The sequence below is a fragment of the Lontra canadensis genome, unplaced genomic scaffold (genome assembly GCF_010015895.1).
Source record: "Lontra canadensis isolate GAN:19392208 unplaced genomic scaffold, GSC_riverotter_1.0 scaffold68, whole genome shotgun sequence".
Lineage (NCBI taxonomy): Eukaryota > Metazoa > Chordata > Mammalia > Carnivora > Mustelidae > Lontra > Lontra canadensis.
Window position 1 is genome coordinate 4996381 of NW_022631062.1, and position 22715 is coordinate 5019095.

General features: G+C 50.5%; 1 protein-coding gene across 3 annotated transcripts in view; it reads right to left on the minus strand.

Annotated features, from left to right (window-relative positions):
- Nucleotides 1–19828, minus strand: part of WWC3 (WWC family member 3) — a 107583-nt gene extending 87755 nt beyond the window's left edge. For 2 of the 3 annotated variants that reach the window (XM_032880219.1, XM_032880217.1), the window contains exon 1: nucleotides 19654–19828. The gene's annotated coding sequence lies outside the window, so the exon portion shown is untranslated. The remainder of the gene's footprint in view (nucleotides 1–19653) is intronic. The other variant, XM_032880220.1, reaches the window with a different exon arrangement.
- Between the last annotated feature and the right edge of the window lie 2887 nt (nucleotides 19829–22715).

Here is a 22715-nt window from a genome sequence, read left to right on the forward strand (position 1 = left end):
TTTTAAAAAGCAAACAAAAAACAGAAAATGACAAGAATCGAAGTGGATGTGGAGAACGCGGAACCCTCCCACGCGGCTGGGAGGAACGGAAAATGGTTCTGTGGCTCCTCAAAAGGTTAAACATGGAATTATGACACGACCCAGCGAATCCCACCGCAGGTACGTGAGCAGCGATACCGAAAGCAGGCGTCGACCAACACTTAGAGCGTGTGTTCACAGCAGCCACAAGGTGGGAACAACCAAACGCCCATCATCGAATGAAGGGGTGATGAGCCTTCCACACGGCGGCACAGTGTGCAGCAGCCATACAAAGAACAAAGCCCCCCCATGGGCTACTGCACGCATGAACCTTGCAAACCTCACGCTAGATACAAAAGACCATATATTCTGTGATCCCGTTTCTATTAAATGGCCAGAATTAGCAAACGAGAGAGACAGAAAGCAGCCTGGGGCTGAAAGGAGGGAAGAATGGGGAACAACTGCTTAATGGGTACGAGGTTTTCTTTCTGGTGTTGAAAATATCCTGGAACCAGACAGAGATAGGGGTTGCACGACACTGTGAATGTACTAAATGCCACAGACTTAAGCTGTTTAAAATGAATGGTTTGTGGTTAATTTCATGTTATGTCAATTTTACCTCGGTCTTTCAAAATGGGAGAAAAATGGGTAATGGGGCTTCCTGGGCCCTGCTGATCAGAGTCTCCTAAGGTGGGGCCGTGTGTGTGAGTGTGTGGGTGCGTGTGTGTGTGTGTGTGTGTGTGTGTGTAAAAATGCAAATACACACAGGCATATAGCTCCCAGGTTAATCTGGCATCTAGGACTGAACAGCCGCGGGTTAGGGTACTGCATACAGATAAGGACAGCTCTACACTCGCGCAGAAATGAGCGCGCTCCTGCGGCTGAGAGCACAGGCTTTCAGCTGATGCTACACTCATCACGGGTAGAGTATGACATGCTGTCCTCCCTCCCTCGGGGGGGAAAAAAACCAACGCTTTTTTAAAAATACAAACAGGTATATAACATTCAGAAACACAAAGTGGCCCCAAATTCCCAGCTATGAAGCCCTCGAGAGCCACATAACCAGGGCCGAGTGTGGATGGAAAATCATGCCCCCAGAACAATGGGAGGGGTCCAGAGGTTAGACCGCGTAGACGAATGCAAACTGGGGGGTGGAGGGGTGGGGGGTGTCCTCAATAAGCACCGAGCGTGGTGTGCTCATTAGGAACACGGAACAAGGGCAAGTGTTAGTGACTCTCCTGGGAAGCAACCAGGACGCGAGCGGGTAGGTGAGACGGAAACTGCAGCCCGGGCCGGCCCCACGAAAGACAGACCCCTCTCACCCGGAGCCGGCTAACCATCCTTGGCTGGAGAGGATGCCGGGCATAAAGGGATGGGGCCCCTTGACTGTCAATGGCCACATGCAGGCTGAGACTCCGCAGGGACGCTGAGGAGCCACCTCGAAACAGAAACACGCCCGTGGCTTCAAGCCTAGGCTGCTCCAGTCTAGTGCGCTGTCTGTAGCCCCGAAATCTCATTTTGCGAAAGCTGATCAGAGAGGGTGAGACACTGCTACATTACAGAGCTCCCCTAGCTGGGAGGCAGCTACCCTAAGGGACCACTGCACAAAGTATGCCTTTGCTCCTTTATAAACAAACTGCACTGCAATGGACACTTTTTCTCCAGCACTTTCTTTTCCTTGCTTCTGGAGACTTCTGACTTTGATCCTATCTTTCTAGCAAGTGTAAGACCTAATTATCAAAAGAGCGAGGGCCTGAAGATCACACTTCTGTCTCACCTTTACCTGCACAGGAGGAAAAAAGAGCTTCAGTTTCTTTGAAACCCATTAATTAGTATAAGAATGTATCAACTTTACTGTAGGGCTACCTGTTTGGTGAGAAAAACAACAACAACAACAACAACAAAAAACACTTCCTACACCTCCCAGCTTTGCAAACATGAACACATGATGGGTCAACTGTTCCACAAAACCAATTCCAGTAACTCGTATGCCTGTGGTACCATGATGTCACTGGCTTCATGGAAAATTTTCGATTTTCATTTGTTTTCATAGTTTGGATTATGCCAAAGCACCTCCTTTAACTCTGGGTGGAGAGGTAAAGCAGCCTAACCCCCAGTGCAACATAAAAAAGACCACGGGAGGGGCACCTGGGTGTCTCAGCCGGTTAAGCATCTGGCTCGATTTTGGCTCAAGTCACCATCTCACGGTCATGGGATCGAGCCCCATGTCAGGCTCCGAGCTCAGTGCAGAGTCTACTTGTTCCCTCTCTCTGCTCCTCCCCCTACTCACTCACTCTCTCTCTCTCTCAAATAAATACATAAATAAAACCTTTAAAAAAAAAAGACCATGGGAAAAAGAGGCAAGACTCAGAGGCATGACCAATGAAGAGCTCACCAGCAACATGACTAGCTACTGGGCAACCCAAGTCATCTCTGAACTACCCTGAGTTTGGACAGTGTTCCAGGAACTGATCTCCAAGCTCAGGGAGGGAGAAGAACCAGTTTAGCTCTTGCTCCTTTCCCCACCACCTGGCTGGGATTAATCCACACGGTTTTATAACCCTGAAAATGACAAAAACATCCTTTGTCCCCAAAGTGGCATGCCAGATTGTTATTTTCACTGCCATAAAAAAAGGGATGACAGCCACTCCAACCAATGAAAAAGTGGCTACCGATCACCCTGAAACAGACGGCAAGAAAGTGACCGGTTTCTCCACTTGACATGAGATAAAAATCAGCCCATCTGAAGGAAACACAGACTGTGGATCCCAGATATTTATTGCGCTGGCAGGAGATTTCAGACTGAGATGCTGACAATGACTCAGGGAAAACGTGTGTTTTATATGTTCTGTGTTTATATCAAACTTTAGAGTGACTTATGTTTTTAAAGAAGCTCAGTGATATATGGCGTAAGGAAAATATTCATCATTTTAAAGGCATAACAAGTACATAAGTTCGTATTTCAAAGGTGAAAGTTAGTATGTCGAAAGCTCCAAGATAGAGCTGAGTGTTGAGAGTGGCTCAGAGAGGAATTATTGGTTCTGGCCACAGAGGCGGCACTTAAAATGGAAATGCTGCTCTGTCCTTCTCCCCTAGATACACATGTGAATGCAAGAAGCTATTCTTGGTAATCCTCGACATTTTTGTCAATATGCCATCTGCATGGTGACATTTGGGAGGTTTATAATACTGGAGGAGGGAGGGTTTGGTTTCTGATGTCTCGGCTTTTAATACCGCGATGAAGGAGATGACGATCTTGGGCTAACCTGGGCCAGATCAATCACAGAACGATCTATGAGCTATGCCTCCCGAAGCAGCCTATGTCTGGCAAACTAAATGGCGCCACAGTGCTTCTAAAGAAAAGTCCTGACAGGAAACTCTCGGGAGTTGGTCACCGTGGACTCGTGCCTTATTATAGATCCCAAACCATCCAACCGTTAGCAAGCAACTACCCACCACTCTTTTTTTAAGTCATAATAAAATGTCAGGTTCTAAACACAAGAATCTGTAACATGATATGGGCATTTCCAAAGCACGGAGGAATCTTCTCTAAAGACATACTCTTTAAGTCCACATACAGCTCAACTGCTAAAATAACAAGAACAAAACGCATCCGCTGCACAACATTCCCTTTTCCACAGAATCCCTCACAGCCACCAGGAGCAAAGCCGAGGACCAGCACAGGCAAAAGGCCCAGCTCCTTTGTGCTGGTCCAAACATGACAGCTATACTCTCCATCCCGGCCGACCCCTGCTTCTCCAAGCCCACCAGGGCTCTGAGGGAGGGCCCCCAGAGCAGGGCTGAATGGGCTGGGCCACGGTGCCTGGGTGGCTCAGTGGGTTAAGCCTCTGCCTTCGGCTCAGGTCATGATCTCAGGGTCCTGGGATCGAGCCCCGCATCGGGCTCTCTGCTCAGCAGGGAGCCTGCTTCCCCCTCTCTCTCTCTGCCTGCCTCTCTGCCTACTTGTGATCTCTCTCTGTCGAATAAATAAATAAAGTCTTTTTAAAAAAATAAAAAGAAACCACGCGTAGGTCTGGGAGCACCCCCACTGCGACCTCCCGTCTCAGCCCCCATCTCCTGCCCAGTCTTCTTGCTTCAGCTCCCTCCCCTCTCAGTACCCCACAGAAGTCAGAGGGACCCTAATAAAGTGGTACATCTCCCCCATAGAAGGCTCCCTGACCTGCTCAGAGTCCCAGCCAGAGTCCCCACTATGGCACACCTCTGTGTGCCAGAAACCCATCAGGAGCCACCTCGCCCCTAGCGCTCCCCCCACCCTCCATGCCACAGCACCTGCACTTCCTTCTCCCCGAAAGCCTCAGCACCCCCCCCCAGCTCGGGCTCCCCCGACCTCTGGCAAGCATCACCCCAAGGCGCCTTAACAGCAAGGCCTCCCCGACCACCACCCAGTCCGGCCACCTCACCCAGAGTGAGCACTGATGGGGTCGGTGTCTGCCACTTGCCCCCACCGCAATGTGGTCCCCACAGGGGCGAGGACTGTCCCGGGAAGGTTTATCGGTGCCCCCTGGGGCAGGTTCCCAGCCCCAGCGCGGCTGACACACGGGCCAGATCGGTCTTCGTGCAGCAGCCGCCCTGCCAAGCTGCGGCCCGGCCTCCACCCGCTATGTGCAGGCACCACCGCACCTGTCTCCGGGCACTGCCACACGTCCCCCGGAGGGCAAAGCTGCCCCTAGTTGACAACGCTTCTTTTAGTGGACTTGGTGAATGTACGGGTGGAAATAGCTTTTACAGCTTTGGCCACATGCTGCTAGGACAATATCGACCTTAACTGCGGAAGTGACGCTAATTGTTTCTCACTGCCTCCCCCTAAGTCCATTTCACCCCTTTCCCGTCTCCCACCAGCATGTGAGCCCCACAAGAGTGAGAACTTTGCCGAGGCGCCAGGATGGATGTGGCCCCGTGCTCTGAGAAGCCCTTCGAAGGCCCAAACAGCACGGTGATTTGTGTAAACTTAATTTCATCCCAAAAGAAAGTTCATCCGTTCAACATACAGCCAAAAGCTATTAATACGCACACAGACACTGTCTTGCAGATACTGCACAAGGTTGCTGAGAAGATGTAGCTGAACATCTTGGCCTTCAATCAACTTCTCCCATTCTCAACACCTGTCCAATATTAAGTATCCAACATTAACTACGGAACGAGGTCTAATCATAGGATGTGAATTCTTCGAGATCTCCAGCATCACTGGGTGCTACAAATACCAAGTTGCAGAACCAGATGATACCAAAACCTGGAAATGAATAATTCTGTACATATTTGGGGTATTTTCAGATTTGTATCTTAAGCTAGCATGACAGTAACGAAAGTTACACATGCAAAAGCTTTGGGGGTGTTAACATGGTATATAAACGAGCATGACGTCATTCTCGGATTGGCCATGTAGAGTCCTTGGGCCAAATCCGGCCTGCTTCCTATCTCTATAAATAAAGCTTTACTGAAGCACAGCCTGGCCCATCCACAGTTCCAGACTGTCTCTGGCTGCTTTTGGGAGACAACAGCAGAGCTGAGTGGTGGAGACAGAGACCCCGTGGCCTGTAAACCCTAAGCTATTTTATCTCTAGCCCTTTACCACAAAAGTGCGGTGGCTCTGCTCCAATCTGTTCATTCTCTTTAGTAACATTTCGTTTCCAGCAACTTCAGTTACCCAGCCTCCAAACCAAAGAGAACGCAAAGAACAGCTTCAAGCAGAAAGGAAGAACGGGTATCATGGAATCTGAGCGCCTGTCTTCCCACCGGTGGGCCTCCAGGGCCACAGAGCTACGAGGAAAATAAGGAAGCAACTCGGAAGCACAAGTCGCAGGACAGAGGGAGGAAAGTTTGATAGGCAAAAGAAAACAGACACTGAAGACTCGTAACATGGAATTCACTATGATCACAAAAACAACTAAAACGTGTCTATTATGCACTGGACATTGGTCTAAGTGCCCCCATTTTATGCAAGACGAAACTGAGGCTCAGAGAGCCCAAATACTGCCTTAGGGCACACATCCAATGGCAGAGCCAGCAGTCAGACTCCAGACTGTCTATGGCTGAAGCTGGGGGTCACCACTCCTGAGCGGTCCCTGTGGTTGGCGGTACACTCCAGGACATACCGATGCCCCTGTTCACCCATCCAAACCCTATCAAGAAAATGTCACATTTTAATACATCTAAGAAACGAAAAGCATGTCCTACAATTTTAAGAGGTTCTTCAAAAAATGTGTGAAAGGTGAGAATGCTGATATGTAAAGGCCCAAGTATCAATCGGCCCTTTAGCCACAAACTTCATTTCACTCCAAACGCTGCCACATCATCAGTCAGCACATCAACTGCTCTAAAACAAACAGCAGCGCCGGTGAGTTGTCCCAGAAGATAAAACTCCTCTGAACAAAAGAGGTAGCTGCCTTCACGGAAACCGCCAGTCTCATTGATCTAGTAATGGTCATGAGGTGCCTATAGAGGTGGTTCGTGATCACATTCTCCCCTCACAGTGGGCAAAATTCCTGGACAACGCCAACACACAGCTTCCTGTGAGCGCACCTGCTGACCGCCCAGAAGTTTTAAAGCTTTTTTTACTTCTGATTTTCGATTTTTTTAGAGAGAGTGGGGGACAGAGGGAGAGAGAAGATCTCAAGCAGTCTCCGTGCCCAGCACAGAACCTGACGAGGGGCTCGATCTCACGGCCCTGAGATCAGGACCCGAGCCAAAACCAAGAGTTGGACACTTAACCGACTGAGTCAGCCAGGCGCCCCAAGTTTTTTTTTTTTTTTAAGATTTTATTTATTTATTTGACAGAGAGAAAGCACAAGCAGGAGGAACAGCAGGCAGAGGGAGAAGCAGGCTTCCCTCTGAGCAGAGAGCCCAACACAAGGACTCAATCCCAGAACACTGAGATCATGACCTGAGCTAAAGGCAGACACTTAACCCACTGAGCCCCCCAGGCACCCCAAACTTTTTTTATTTTTAATGAAAGTATAGTTAACAAACAGGATTATATCGTATAGACATTCAGAGAAGCCCAGAAGCCTCTTGCACGGCTAGAGGCTGCCAGGTCCAATCCGCACAGCCTGGTCTGTCCCACCACCAAAGCAAGGTAACCACCTGAATGTAAAAACGGTGCACTTTGAAAGATTTTTTAGAAACAATTTTACTGAGGGGCTACCCCTCAGTGGCTCAGTTGGTTAAGCATCCAACACTTGATTTCAGCTCAGGTCATGATCTCAGGGTCTGGGATCTGGCCCTGCATCGGGCTCCACACTCAGCAGGGAGTCTGCCAGAGGATTCTCTCCCCCTCTTCCACCCCGCTCACAGATGCACTCTCTCTAAAATAAATGAACAAATCTTTTAAAGTAAATAAATAAAACAATTTTATTGAGGTATAATCTGCATACCATAAAATCCTCCCTTTTTATGTGTAAAATTCAATGATTTTTTTGTAAACTTACCAACTTGTACGAGACATAATCCAGTTTTAGAACATTCCCAGCACCTCAGTAACATCCCCAGTGCCCACTGGCCATCACTCTCTTTTCCCACCTCCGGCGCCAGGCAACCACTAGTCCGCTTTCTCCCTCTATGGATTTGCCCTTGGGGGACATTATGTTGTTCTGCGTGTCTTTGAACCTCTGAGGTCCATCTATCCCTTCCCGTTCCGTGTGAAATCTAGCCAGTACCCGGGCACTGTCTCTAGTGACTGCACACCACAGCTGAATGCTGGGGTGCGTGTGAGGCTGGAGAAGAGCTCGAGAAAGTGTTGAGGCTTCTCCACAAATCACTGCACAGCGAATGCCCAAGGACGTCACTGCCCTAAACGAAATGAAGCCTCAGAGCACTTCTAACAGGACTGTCACATGCACCAAAGATAAATGGACGCCCACAAAAGAGAGCTATAGGAGAAACCTGCAAACACTAGGTTTGAGCTCTACAAATACCAACAACGCGACAATTCTAAAAAAAAACCTCCTAGAACAGAAAAAAAACATTCGTAGAAAAACTGGTAAAATCCAGTAATGTCTGGAGTTCTAGGAAGAGAACAAAACTGGCTTCTTAGTGTTGACAAAGATACTAGGCTGATACAAGATGTTAACAATGGGGAAAACTGTCTTATCTTTGCAACTTTTCTGTAATTCTACGTTCCAAAATACATGTGTATTAAAACCAACCAACCAACCACTGGTTTGCTTCATCCGATGCCTATAACTATCATGGAAAAACCAGCACTACAGATAAAACCACTGCACGTAAGCAGCACTAAAATTACAGTATTTGTATAATCATAAATATCAAGAGGCAATCTACATGGCCAGAAACAGAGGACTATCTAATAATGGCACAGCTGCCCGGTGGCGGCCTACACCCCCAGTAAGAAGGTCAGTGGGGGGAGGTGCGGACACCACGGGCTAGCAGCTCCTGAGCGACCACACCTCTACCGCTTGCAAATAAGAAACCCCAGGTCGGCCGGCTTCGAAGGAGAAGCAGATGCTGTCATTTCACATTTCGTGTAAGAAAAGGGGCTGCAGGCAAGTAGCTCTAGAACCGTCAATCAGCCACCCCCCCCAACCAAGGATGCAGCCTCTCCCCTCTGCCAGCCTGGGCTTCTCAGCCAGCTCCCTCCTGGGTTCTGCAGTAAACCTAGCTGCCCTGCTCCAGGTTTGGATGGAGACAGGACGGTCAGCAGCTGGCGGAGTTACCTACCTGCGAGTCTGCAGGAACAAAGGGCTTATCCTCCGCTACGCCTCTGTCCCACCTCGCCCTGTGCTCACTGCACAGTTCCTGGCCCTGTGCTCCTGCCCCATCCAACCGCAGGCCTGGCTGCTCTACAGAGCGACCTTAGACACTATTGCTATCTGGGGTCAAATCACTGTCCGTTGTGGTGGGGACTGTCCTATGCATTGTAGGACTTTTCACAGCATCCCTGGCCTCTACCTTCTAAATGCCAGGAGCACCCCACCCCTGCCCCCAGTTACCACAATCAAATATGTGTCCAGAGGTTGCCAAATGGCCCCCGGGGTGGGAGGAGGGGTGGGAAATGACACAAAATCACTCCTAGTTGAGAGCCACTGACTTTGAGCAAGCAGGACTTCTCCAGGAGCTGCAGAGAGGGTCACATCCCCTGAATCAAGGCAAGGTTAGCCGCTCCAACAAAATGGGGGCTCTGACGGCTGACAAAGGGGACCGATCTTGAGAAGTCTAGAATATAGGGAAAAAACTAAGTGAAATACACAAATACACATATAAGTAGAATCTGTTTCTACGTGCATAATTGCATTCAACATTTACTGAGGACCCACAATGTGCTCGGTACTATGTAGAAAAAGCAGAGTAAAATCTAAATAAAGGAAAGGAGATGGTTTAAATTTAAAATAAACTATAAATAACTGGTTGGTCCCTTCATTCTCTGATTTCCCTTTTTTCTTTTTTAACTCTTTATTTTACAACAATCATAGATTCACAGAAAGTTGCCAAGAAATGTATGGGGAGCATCCCTCACCCAGTTTCCCCCCTGGGGGGCACATCCTACATAACTAGGGCACAAAGTCCGACCGGGTAACTGACATTGGTACGCCCCGAACCACTCCCTCTGAGTCCGTGTGTGTGCATACGTCGCCGTGTACGTGAGCAGCTGCACGCGTTACATACTAGTTCCATGCCATTTCATCACGTGTAGCTTCCATCACCGCAATCAAGATCTAGAAATATCCCACCACTACAAGCCTCCCTCAAGCGACTTTTAGAGCCACATCTACCCCTGCCTCCCATCCCCAAGCCTTGGCAACCACTAGTCGGTTCTCCATAAGAATGCTATATAAACAGAATCATACCAGTTTCCTTCTGTGTGTTGTGTTGCCTGGAATCGTATGGTGGTTTGGGGTTTGACTGCCTCTCAGTCTGCTCTGGCAAGGAACAGGCTAATGAAGGGCTCTCCCTATAACACCGGTCACAGAGGGTATTTTCTGCACCTCCAAGGTCTGCGAAGGGGGTTGTGGAAGGGTAGGGAACAGCTGGATTTCTTCTTTCCAGCTGCATGTTCTGAGCAGGCACATATGTGCACACACACAATTCCCTTAATGGGACTTTAAAACTCACTGAAGTTCATAAAGTACAGGTTGGGGCGGGGGGTCCATTTACCCAGGAGCACAAAAGAATGAGTCCCTTACTCAAATTCTCCTTGGAACTAAAGATTTTTGTACCTTTAAACCTCAGGTTTTTGGGGGGTGTTTTAAGATTTTATTTATTTATTTGACAGAGAGAGAGAGCACCAGCAGGGGGAGTGGCAGAGGGAGAAGGAGAAGCGGACTCTAGGCTGAGCAGGGAGCCCGACGTGGAATTCGATCCCAGCACACTGGGATTATGATTTAAGCCCAAGGCAGACACTTAACCTACTTACGCCCAGGTGCCCCTAAACCTTAGATTTTTAACTGTGTATTCTTTCTAGCTTTACTAGATACACTGGACATAAAACATTGTGTAAATTTATGGTGTACAACATGACGATTTGATACTGATATTGCAATACGATTATCACTAACAAGTATCACATTACATAATTACCACTTCCTTTTTGTGCTGACATTTAAGATCTACTCTCTCAGCAATTTGAGATACAATACAGTAGTTAACTATAATCACAATGTTGTACAGTAGATACTCAGAATTAAATGTATATTTTTAATGAAAATCTTTCTTTCATTTTTTTTAAGAGGAAGAGAGAGACAGCACGTGCACGTAGGAGTGGGGGCAGAGGGAGAGAGAATCTGAAGCAGGCATCCGACACAGACTCCATCTCACAACCCGGAGATCATGAGCTGAGCCTAAAAGAAGAGTCGGATGCTTAACCAACTGAGCCACCCAGGTGCCCCTAATGAAAATCCTTCTAAATGTGGTTATTCTCTTGCCTTCTTAGTCTTAATTCACATATTATTTAAATGACCTAATCTAACTTTCGCCGGTTGTCTTATGACAGATACAACATCCTTTTTTGAAGAAGTTTCTATGGAAGGGATACTTGACTAAAACATCCCCACTGGCTTTTGTGATTCTGAGCCCCTTTCCTCTAGTTGGTTAGACTTTCCACTGGGGTCTTCAGGTCTTTTCCTGTGCTCCACCCCTCTACATGCCCACTGACCAACAGTTACCTTAATGAATCCTGTATTCTAAGATCCTGTATTCTAAGATCTAAGATCTAATGTCAGCAAACATTTTCTGTAAAGAGCCAGACTGTAATATTTTCAGCTTGGTGGGCCATCTAGTCTCTGTCCAGCAACCTCACTCTGTCCTTGTAGTCAGGTCCTAAGCTCCAACAGAACTTTATTCATGAACACCAAAATGTCAATTTCCTACAAATTTCACAAAACACTTTGCTTCTTTTTAATCTTCTTCAACCACTTAAAAATGGAAAACCCATTCTTCTCCTGCAGGCTGGATAAAGAGGAGAGGTGGGCTGGATTCAGCCTGTGGGTTACTGGAGGCCAGCCCCAGGGCTAGGATCTCTGGGGGCCCCCGGGCCGGCCATGGGGCTTGGGAAACAACTCAACACTGAAATCTTGGTTCATCGACTCAATAACAAGTATCATGGTCCTCCTTGTCCCTGTGAGATAATCTAGGCACGGGGACATCCAGCACCTTGCATGGCAGCGTGGCGCAGCGGGCAGGAGCCAAGCTGGGGCCAGAGCCTTGGCCGCTGGCCTGAGGGCGGCCCCCCCCGACCCCCCCGCAGCACATCGGTAACCACCAGACCAGGCACTGGCTTCTTACACTGCAGATGTTCCCTCTGCTTCCCCGGTGGCATTTCAGCTCCCTGAGGAGAAGGGCTGGTGATGTTCATTTGTTATTCTCCGTGGCACCCAGCACAGACGTAGCATCTAGACTATTAAAAAGTCTTACCATACATTAGTGCTTTGGCTCCCCATCCCTAATGATAAAAAGAAATGCGGACGAGTCTGTACTACTCTCTTTCTCAAAGTAACGAATCAAAGACTAAGTTAAGGAATAAACGAAAAGCTAAACTCTTTTTGTTTAATGGTCAACTGATTTTTCTTAGAGCGTGCTGGCTGCTCCCCTGGGCTCAGTTCGCCCAGCTGCCCCGGTTAGGATCACGTGAGGGCACGTCCCTGTATTAAAGTAAAAGCAGAAGCATAAAACCAGACCCCTAAAATGAACGTCAAAAACATCAGGCTAGAGGAAAGAAGCCCCACACAAAAGGCCACATATCACACGATTCCATTTAGATGCAATGTCCAGGACCGGCAAAGCCAGAGAAGGGAAAGCAGCCTGGGGCTGTGAGGAGGGGAATACGGGGAGGGGCTGCTTCATGGGGACAAGGTTGCCTTCTGGGTTTAAGGAAATGTTCTGGAACTGGACAGAGGGGGCGGGTGCATATCGCTGTGACTGCAGTAAATAGCACGGAGCCGCTCACTTTAAAATGAGTAATTCTGTTATGTGAAGTTTATCTCAGGAAAAAAATTTTTAAAGAATGGTGGTAGATCTGTACACTCCAATAGTGGAAAGAGGACCTAGACATACTATTAAATGAGAGTGTCAAGTCACGGGGGAAAAAAGTTGATAGCACGATCCCACTCCAAGACCAAGGTCCAGCTTTATGCACATGCATTTAGTTGGTTTAGAGAAGGGACTAGAAGGACTCACAGCAAGCTGCTACGGGAGGTTCCTTCTGGGAAGAGGCAGATGGGGATTTCCATGTGTTCTGCATATTTGTGCACTGTTTCATTCTCATATGGCAAGAATGTTTCAGTGGGCTCCCCGTGTCATAGAAAAAACACCCAGGTCCCCACGGACCTGAATATTTCAAAGGGCAGCTGCGCAGGGGAGCAGAGCGCCAAGCGAGGACGGAGAGTTGAGATGAAGACAAACCATGAATTTGCACGGCGTTTCCCGCTGCTTTGGCTGCACCCATCAGTGGACCAGGCATAAGCAGTGCATCACTTCACAGACAGGTCCCAGGGGCTGCAGAAGGGCCTACTGTCAGGACAGCATCACCCCAGCCTTAAAAACGTCCGTCTCCTCTAAGAAGCAGGCCAGTGTGTGTGAGGGGCCTGTCTGGCCGAGAGAGAACGGAGGCAGGGAGCAAACGTGTGCAGCTACAGCCAGACCAGCTCTGCCCTGGTCTCCGAGGGCCCGGCCCCACCACGGCACTTCGGGGGCCCTGGCCCACTAGCCAAGGTCCACCAGCCGGCCTGAGACCACAAAGCCCCGAACTCCCCCATTCCAAGTCCTCACGGGTTCACCCAGCTCGCCCATCCATCCGCGGGCTAACGGCCACTGCCCCGCGTGAACAGGCACCTGGGGAAAAAAGGCAAGAAAACATCCTCACGAGAGCCGGGATGAGCAGTTCCCAAACAGTCCGCAACCAAGAGCTATCTGTTTCAATTCTGAAATGCCAAGCGCAGGGACAGAACCGCCAATGTCCACCTCCGGTCAGCATTGGAACCTGCACTGAGTTGTGACACCATCTTCAGAAACGGGAATCTACTCGAGGCTCGTGCTAGGGAATGGAATCTGAAGCCTGAAACACGGGGCTCCCTGGGCACCATGTGCAAAAGCCCCCAGGACCCGGGGGACCCCCAGCGTCCCAGAGAGGTTGGCTCCAGCTATCGGGGAGCCAAACCAAGCAGCAGAGCAATGGGAACAGACAACAGCCGATCCAAGCTCGTCCAAGAGCTCGCGCTGCTCGAGGACTACACGAGGTCGGTCGCTGTGAACACGGGAACGGCCACTTCCCTGTGAGTAGACCTGCTGGAGTTGACACGACGCAATTCAGTTCAAGCCACGCCTACTTCCTCCGCTGGGCAGGGAACACCTGGATGAGGGGGGCCCTTCGGGGCGGCTTCCAAACCGAGCCCAGGCCACACAGCCAAGCAGCACTTGGCAATGAAAAGGCACGAAGCACCGATCTACACACGACTCGGACAAACCGCCACGCGCTGCGCTGAGCAAGATAAGCCAGCCACAGGGGCCATAGAGTGTACGACTGCACGGAGAGGAAATGGCCAGGACAGGCGAATCTACAGAGACAGAAAGCACAGGAGCGGTGGCCAGGACCTCAGGGAGGTGGGGAATGACTGCTAGCAGCTCTAGGGTTTCTTTCTGGGGTGACGGGAAAGTTCTGGAATTAGATAGCGGTGGTGCCGGCACAACCCTGGGAATATACTAAACGCCACTGCACTGTGCACTTTGAAATGGAACACCTCGTGGTATGGAAATCCTATGGAAATTTGTTTTCTCTTAAGTGAGGACACTTTTCAGGGCGAATCCAGCTGATCCCTACGCTCCGAGTCCTCCCCGCACAGTGGAGACGGGCACCTTCCCATGGGACAGGGCTCCAAGCGGCAGCGACAGCTCACCAGGCACGGTGGCTCTCTGGTGCCCTGACCGAGCTCCACACCGCCCGGAAAGACTACTCGTGCCTCGGCAGTGCTGGCTCTCACGTGACGGCCGCCCAGAGGCTCTCCAGCCTGGCGCGATGGCCGGCCCGCCCACCCCAGGGCCGGGCTTGCTGTCTGGGGGCTGCCCCAACCTGCTCCCTTTCTCCTTCCCTCTCACTTCCTTAGCCCCTTGAGCTTTAAAGCAATAAAAAGAGGACCGGCCATTTAGAAAACACTGGAGATTCCACAGCTCTGCAGGCACCCTTTTGAGATACCCTCACCATGGTGGGATGTGTGAGCCCCGTGGGGCAGGGACTAGACTCCTGGTGCTCACCGCTGGGGTCCCAAACCCTGAAAGGGCACCTGAGACCGAGAGGCTGTGCAACAGTTGTGGAAGGAATGAATGAATGAATGAACGAACGAACGAACGAACGAACGAACACACAGAGGTAGAACGCTTAAAAGCGGGTGGACTTTGGGCAGCTGAGTGACATACTAGAAGGAGCACTGGCTCCCCGCCAGAAGGCTCCGCTGGAGTCCCTGTCCTCCCGACTGCCGGCAGGACGTCCCCAGAGCTGTGGCCTGCAGTGCGAAATGAGGAGCCTGCACGAGACAGTCCAAGTCCTTCCGACTCCCAAGCCGAGGGTGCCAAGCCCCTCGTGGTCCTGCCCAAGTGTCACCTCCCTCACCCACAGAGGCCGGCTCAGTGACATGACCTCCCTGATTCGGAATACCATAGCCCGCAGGCACTTCCTGCCGCCAGCACTTTCTTCACATTCCTCCTCTTCCTCCCCAGCTCCCAGAAAGCCAAGGAGAAACCCTCAACGGAGGAAATCAATGAAAGAAAATAAAGACACCCCCACCACCACCAGGCTCAAATGAGCCCTCCCTCCTTTTCTCAGAAACCATGACCACCATGTGACCACTGTATTCATTTTATACGTCTGTCTCCCAACTCCCAGAAAGCCTGGGCCTCCATCCACCTTCCCAGAGCGCAGGAGGCCAAGAATCTCTGTAAATATTTCTTCATTTTAGTGGATTTAAATGGGAATAACTGAATTCAGGAGAATTCAACGGTGCTTTATTCCATCAGAGTAATTTTACTGAATGTATCAGAAAAGCAACCAACATTAGCAAAAAGACCTGGGCTAGCAGAAGCTTACCAGGATCGCCAGGTGCCTTCTGACACTCAAAGGTTGACCTGTGGGTTCCTGAAGCAGAACCTACCAGAGAAGGTGGAACACGTTATTTCCACTTCTGGAATCAGTGTAGTGAAAAGGGAGGAAAGGCAACTTTGAGATTTCTAAACATCCGGACTCTATTTTCAGAAATGACTTTTTTATTCACTTTAAAAAAAAAAAAAAAAAGGAAGGAAGGAAGGAAGGAAAGAAGGAAAGAAAAAGAAAGATTCTAGGCCAAGAATAGACCAAGAAATGACTATTGATAATCTAAACAGACAAAGATTCTTCCAGGAGCCCACCCCTAATGGCCTTAAAAGCAAGACACTCCCCATGTTCATGCAGACAGTACCAATAATCTTAAAATATGAAAAATGGAGAAATCATTGTTTATCAAAAAGTTTGTATAATCCAGAAATAGACTCTGTGGAGTAAATATAGTAAACCTCCTATTAATTAATACTAGATAAAGGTCGCAAGAAGGTGGCAATGATGTCATCCGGCTCTGTTATATGGGGCTCTGGCCTGAAATTCCCAAACCATGGATTGTTTTTTCAAAAAAACAATGGCCTGTTCAAAGGAATGTTAATATACCACAGAATTTCTCCAGTTGGAGCAGGTGAAATCCCATCTCAAGAACAAATGGGTCCCTAAAAGTTTATGTCATGATATAATCTGGGTCTTCCTACCATCGTCAGGATTATTTACATTCTGCTTTGATCTCAAATGGGATACGGTCCACCATCTCTAAGCTGCTCTAGGTTGGCATTCCAGTATTGTAATCTCAACTAAGCTCCAAGAAACAGAACATGAAGTTTCAATCACTCAGTCCATCTGTAGGATAACATCAACACAATCACGCAGGAAGCACACATATACAGAACTGTCAAAGGCACTAAATTTTTCCAAAGGAGACAAAAATGTTTTTACCGTGTTTTCGCCTAAATAGCAAATATCTTTGTGCAGAGTGGTCATTGAACTCCAAGTTAATATACACAGAATACATACATGCAACTAATAGAAAACACCCAAGACTGACCCACAGAAACTACCAGCCACAGAAACAATCAACTTTATATTTTTTAACAAGGTCTTTAGGTACAATTCACAGGAAACTATGAAAATTATACAGACCGTACTGATCTGCAGATATAGTGAACTGAAGCCTAAGGTGGGTTGAAAATCAAACCAAAAAAACTCCGTTTTGAAAACACTGAGATTTTTTTTTATAATCTGATGCCACATCTATAAAGATTATCTCCTTATACTTACAACCTTTTGGTTGTGACCTGAGAAAGAAATTACAGCTCCAGGGGTGCCTGGGTGGCTTAGTTGTTTAAGCGTCTGCCTTTGGCTCAGGTCATGATCCCAGGGTCCTGCGATCAAGATCCACAACAGGCTCCCTGCTCAGCGGGAAGCCCGCTTCTCCCTCTGTCTCTCTCTCTCTCTATCCAATAAATAAATTAAATTAAAAAAAAAAAGAAGAAGAAATTACAACTCCACTAATTCACCAACACACCGCGAGCTGCCAATACATATTGCCGTTAAACACAACACTGAATTTCGGAATCACTATAAAACTCTACAAGAGATCATTTACAACCCTTGGCTCTCTGTTGCTTTACTTACAGGAACATATCTTACGCGATACAGTTTTTACTAAATGGTATATGAAATAATGTTCTGAGTCAACAACAATTTTTGCCTCACCTACTACCTTCATTTATTCCTTCCTAACTTCATTTTCTTTAAAGACCTATTTATTTATTTATTTGCTACTCTCCTGTCAGTTCTCTATTTGGAAGCTATTTGGAGAAAGTCCTTGAACACCGTCTTCCAGTTGTGTGAATCAGACACAACTCCAAAAGGGTTTTAAGTGGCAGATGCACATGAAGAAAATGGGCTCCGACGAACAGTTTTTCCATATAATAAAAATCAATTACAACTTTCAAGGATAATCAGCCACCCATAAAAATCGGCAGGGTTCTGTTTTGAAAGAGGAAGAAGAGTGGCTATTACACCAGACGCCATTTACACCCCTCGCTAGAACCCACTTAAATGTTTGCGGCTTGCTGAGCATTCCATACATATTTCGGGCAAGGTATTATGGGAGCTGAAGTGCAAGCTGTCCCCTGCTGAATTTTCACTCACTGTAAAAACAATGTCTCATAAAAGTATACACATGTTTTTACTTTACAAAAAATGTAAAATAGGCACTTTTGTTCAGTCAATTGACACTTTTAGCATTAGAAACGGGACTTTAAAACAAATCGATAACGTAAGTGATGTCTGAAAAGGGTGAAAATGTCATTCAGCACCACAAACAGATTTCTGGGAAAAAAAGAACATAGGAAATGTGTATGAAACACACAGAAAGGAAGATTCTACAAGCTGACTCCTATAGAGTCTGCTCAACTATGTCCTGGGTCCTACCATTAAAATGGAAAGTTGCACATTTCTATTTTTCATCTTGAATCCCCACTCCAGGGTAACCACAACTGTTTTATATTACCCTCATAAAATGAGCCTTAGCCTTTTCTGAGCCAAACAGGATTTTTAATTGGTTCATTTTCCAGTTGTTTGGGTTTTTAACAGACATACAGCATAAAAGGGCACTACGTTCCAAGCAGTTCTACCAATTCCAGAACCATCTAAAGCTTGATCAGACAGCTGTGGCTCTAGCCTTTAGTTAAAATTATTATATGATCTCACCTGATTTTCAAAATAACTAAGCATCTTTTTAGCTTAAAGATGGGCTAAATAAAACTGGGCTAGGATTTATCTAACTTTCTGAGTCCAGAGGCTAGCTGCGTTCAGGGAGAATGTCGGGGAAACAGGATCGTTTTGCTTTGTTTTTCCCTATCTGAACCCAGAGAGATTCTTCAAACAGTAATTCAACAGCTTCCCTCCTCCAAAGTTTATTTTCAAACGCCAGTGCCATGCAGCACTTTCCTGTGCAGGTAAGGAGGAGGCAGGAGCAATGTCATCACACTGAGCCTTTTCAAGTCTTAAAATCACTGGGAAGCCTGCAGTATTTCCTTTCTAGCACCCAGGCCCAGCGCAGTGAGAAGTTGCTCCCAATAGCACAAGATATCAGGTAACCACTAGAAACACTCGGTTTCAACAGAATTCCCAATCCCCCCCACCCACACACGCACAAAAACATCTCTCCAAAAAAGCGGAACCACTGAAAGCAGCAATCACACAAAAAGTTAAGGAAAAGCATATTACATGAACGTAATTAAATGGAATCTGGTAGTGCTTTTAGAAGAATCCATTTTTTACTCCACGGGATAGATTCACATGAATTATAAGACAACTTAATGCCCCATTCACGTCTTGCACAAAAAGGAAACCTGAAATTCAACTTTTGTTTTGCGTTTACTCCAAAAGCATATGGGTCTAATCATATTCCATTCTGGCTGCAGTACGCAAGGCTACTTCAATCAGAATTTCAAGTCGGTTGTTTAAAAGGCGCTAAAGAGCAACCAGCACGGTCTGGGAGCAGGCTCTCCCAGCTCCGAAAGAACTGGGAATCCCTCAAGTGGCCCATCTGGCAGCAGTCTTTGGTTGGAAACTAGGCTGAGCCCGCCAGACAAGGAACCCACACCACGAAGCTGGAGCGCACGTTTCTGCTCCAAGATGACAGCTCATCTGGCCGCCGCAGGGCCGGGGGCGGTGGGCCGCCGAGGCCCGGGAGGGATGGGCGAGGCCCCGGCGGAAAAAGGAAAAGAGGGCCATCCGTCAGCCCTGGGAGAGGAAATTCCAGGCGCCCAGCTTCCAGGCGCCGGTCAGCGGGTGACGTGAGGGAACCAAGTCACTGTGCCGGCCCCGCAGCGGGGGCCGGGAGGCGGCCCGGGCTCCGCACTCCGGAGCCTCGAGGCCGGAGAGGGGGCGCCTCGATCCTCGTCCAAGGCCCCAGGGTGGGGGCGAGGGGCGCCCGGAGCCCCGCCGGGGCCCCGAAGACAAGCGATCTACGCCCGGACCCGGAGGCCCCCGGGCTTCCTCGATCCCCTCCCAGAGCCCAAGGGATGGAGCGCCGGGATCCCAGCCCCGGCCAGCGCCCCCGCCCTTACCGGTCGCGGGGGTCGATCCACGACGTCTGGCGCGTGTTGTGGTCGATGTAGAAGACGCGGCCGTCGTAGTCGCGCGCCTCCTCCCAGCCGGCGGGCAGCGGCAGCTCGGCGCTCTCCCGGGCTCGCGGCGGCGGCGGCGCGGAGGGCGCGGGGGGCGCGGGGGCCGCGGCGGGGGGCGCGGGCGGCGGCGGCTCCCGAGGGGACTGCGCGGGCGGCGGCTGCTCCCGCGGGGCCTCCCGCGGCTCTCCCCGCCGCCGCCGCCGGCCGCCGCTCAGCCACGGCATGACCGCACGAGCCCCGCTGCCGCCGCCGCCGCCCGGCCGCCCCGCGCGCGCCGCCTCCTCCGCCAGCACTAAGGCCCGGCGCCCGGGGCGCGGGGGCAGCCGCGGGGAGCCGCCCGCCGCACCCGGTGCATCCTCCGCCCGGCGCCCGAGCACCGGCGTCCGCCCGCCGCCCGCCCGGCCCTCCGCGTCGTCGCCCGCGTCTCCCGCCCGCTCGCCCGGGTCGCTCGGAGCGCCGCCACGCGTGGAGTCACAGCCCCAGAGCCGCCGCCGCCGCCGGCACCGCTTCTGCTGCCAGCGGCCCCTCAATTCCCGCGGCGCGCCCGGCCATCTTCGTTCCTCCGCGCGGCCGGGGCGAGAGGGGCGGGGCGCCCTTAGGCCCCGCCCACCGATGCTCCGCCCCCTCCGCCCGGAGCCCTCGGCGGCACCGCCTTCGTTCCACGCTAGTCCTGCAGTCTCCCTCCGCCGCTCCGCCTCCGAGCTCCCCCGGGGCTCCTCGGCTCCCCGCTTCTCTACTCCCGGGCCCCCACTTCCTCCTGCTGCTGCTCCTCCGGCTCCCCAGCCGGAGGCTCCTTCTCCCCGCAGCCGCTGCCCCTCCTTCTCCTTCCCCTCCCGCCCTGCGCGCTCCTCCCTCTTCCCATTCCATCACCTCCCTCCTCCGGCCTCGCCGGGAAACCGCGCGGGGGCCAGGATGGGCGCCGCCGCGTCCGTCCGCCCCCGGGCCACCGCGGAGAGGAAGGAGGGCCGGGAGGACGGCACCCCACCCGAGCAGCAGGCGCGGCCGGCCTAAGGCTGACCCCTGGGACCCAAACAATTCCCGGGGGAGAGGGCGGTCACCTCACTTTACCAACTCCCAGGCTTTGGAAGTTCGGGGGCAGCCCCCCCTCCGCCCACTTGGGATGCGGGGAACTGTGCCCTGGGTCTCCGGAATACCCAAGATGGTCCCGCGAAGTGGGGTAAAGCCCCGGAAGGGAGGCCGAGGGAGCTCGGGTAGCTGGAAGAGGTATCCGTGGCCAGGCATCGGGTGGAGCTGGGAGGACACACCTGGAAGCGGCGAACTGGTGGTGGGCGCTTATGCGTCCCTGCCAGGAGAGCCCGAGAAGGGCTGATCCGGAGTCCCCGCTCTGGACCAGGCCACCTGACCTGCCTTGAGCTCTTCCACCTTCCGGACTGGAGGATCTGATAGTTTGAGCAGAGACCCAAGTCAGCCACTGCTGGGGAGGAAGCCAGGTCAATTCCGAAGCCTCGAAACCTCGGTGGTAATTACGTTCCGCTCGCATCTCAAGCTACGGAAACTGAAGTCCAACTTTAGGGTTCTCTCTTGCTCCAAGTGTCCTAGCTACTTGGTACTCCAGCTCCCTGGCCACAAGACTTAATGCCATGAAATGCAGGAAAGTATCAGGAAGGTTTTAAAACGCTGTTATGATGATATAAAAATAGCTAGTAAAAAGTCAAACAGCGATCCAAATCTAGATACATAGAAGAAACTAAAGGAAAACCTTTCAAACAGCTCAGAGTAGTTGGCAATCCTTCAGTGAGATGGTTTTTTTTTTTAAACTATTTACCCTCCAAAGTGTTTGTAAAATGGTAATGTTACTTTTATGAGGGGAAAATGTTTTTAAAGACTGTGAAGGCACAGAGACTGCTAACTGGGAAACACCTAAGGAAGGTCTTTCCTCCCCTCCTCCCACCACCACACAGAAACTTCCTTGCTCCCCAAGTATCTGCCCCCACCCGAAACTTACATGCCAGAATCCGACCACTAGTCCTTTTAGTGAAACATGGATGATTATTGGATGTCCCAGAGAAAGGCAAGGAGAGGAACAGAAAAGCAAATACTTCCCGATCTTGCACATTCCAGAGGATACCCAGATGCCAAGTCTCCCTGCTCTGACATCTTCCCTCCTGATTGGCATGAGTTATTGCCAAGGGAGCTGCCGCTGCCTTTTCTCTCTCTTCCCACCCACCCGCAGTCACTTTGCCACCCAGCGTGCCAGGGCTGAAGCTGCCTTCCCGCCTTCCCAGGCATCATGTACTTTCAGAATTTCACAGATCTGGGTACCGTCGCTCAAATCTGCCCTGAATGGGGTTGCGGGGTGTTAGAGAGTGAAGCCAGCCTCTCCAGAGAGAGGAAGAACACCCACACATCAAAGGACACATACAAAGAACGGCAAGAAGAGAAAGCATCAGGTAAAGAGTAAGGGCGGGGCTGGGGCGTGGGGAGAGTTCCATCCAGTTAGGTGCTGAGAGGCAGGCGTGGACTGGCCTTTCCCTGCGGGTGGGAGGTCTGGCGTACCGGTGGAACCGTGCTGCACACCTTCTGTGTACAAGCCCCGGGCTGGGGACGGGCGTGCTGCAGAGAATAAGATAGATTCTGTGTGCCCCCCGGGCCACAAGGCACATACAACTGTGATTTGTCTACAGATGAAGTCCGGGTTCCGACCCCAAACTGAGGACGCAGAGAGGCCCGTGAGACTCAAAGGAAGACACCTCGGATGCGGAAACTGAGGCTCATGTTTTCAGATTCCCCAGTTCTGAGCCCTGTCCTCTTGGCATGTGGATCTGCTGACACCAAATACTTGATTCTGGTAGCAGATGGCGGCATCCCACCCAGATCTCCGTGGCTGGGGCACACACCATTCGTGGAGGTTCACCCTTGGCTGACAGACTTCTGAGAGGTTTATGTCCCCCACCCCCCAACCCAGGATTCCGCAGCAGGACAGTCCTGCCTCTTGCCTTCGTGGGACAAAGTCCAAGCCACCACACTCCAGAGCTCCCTGT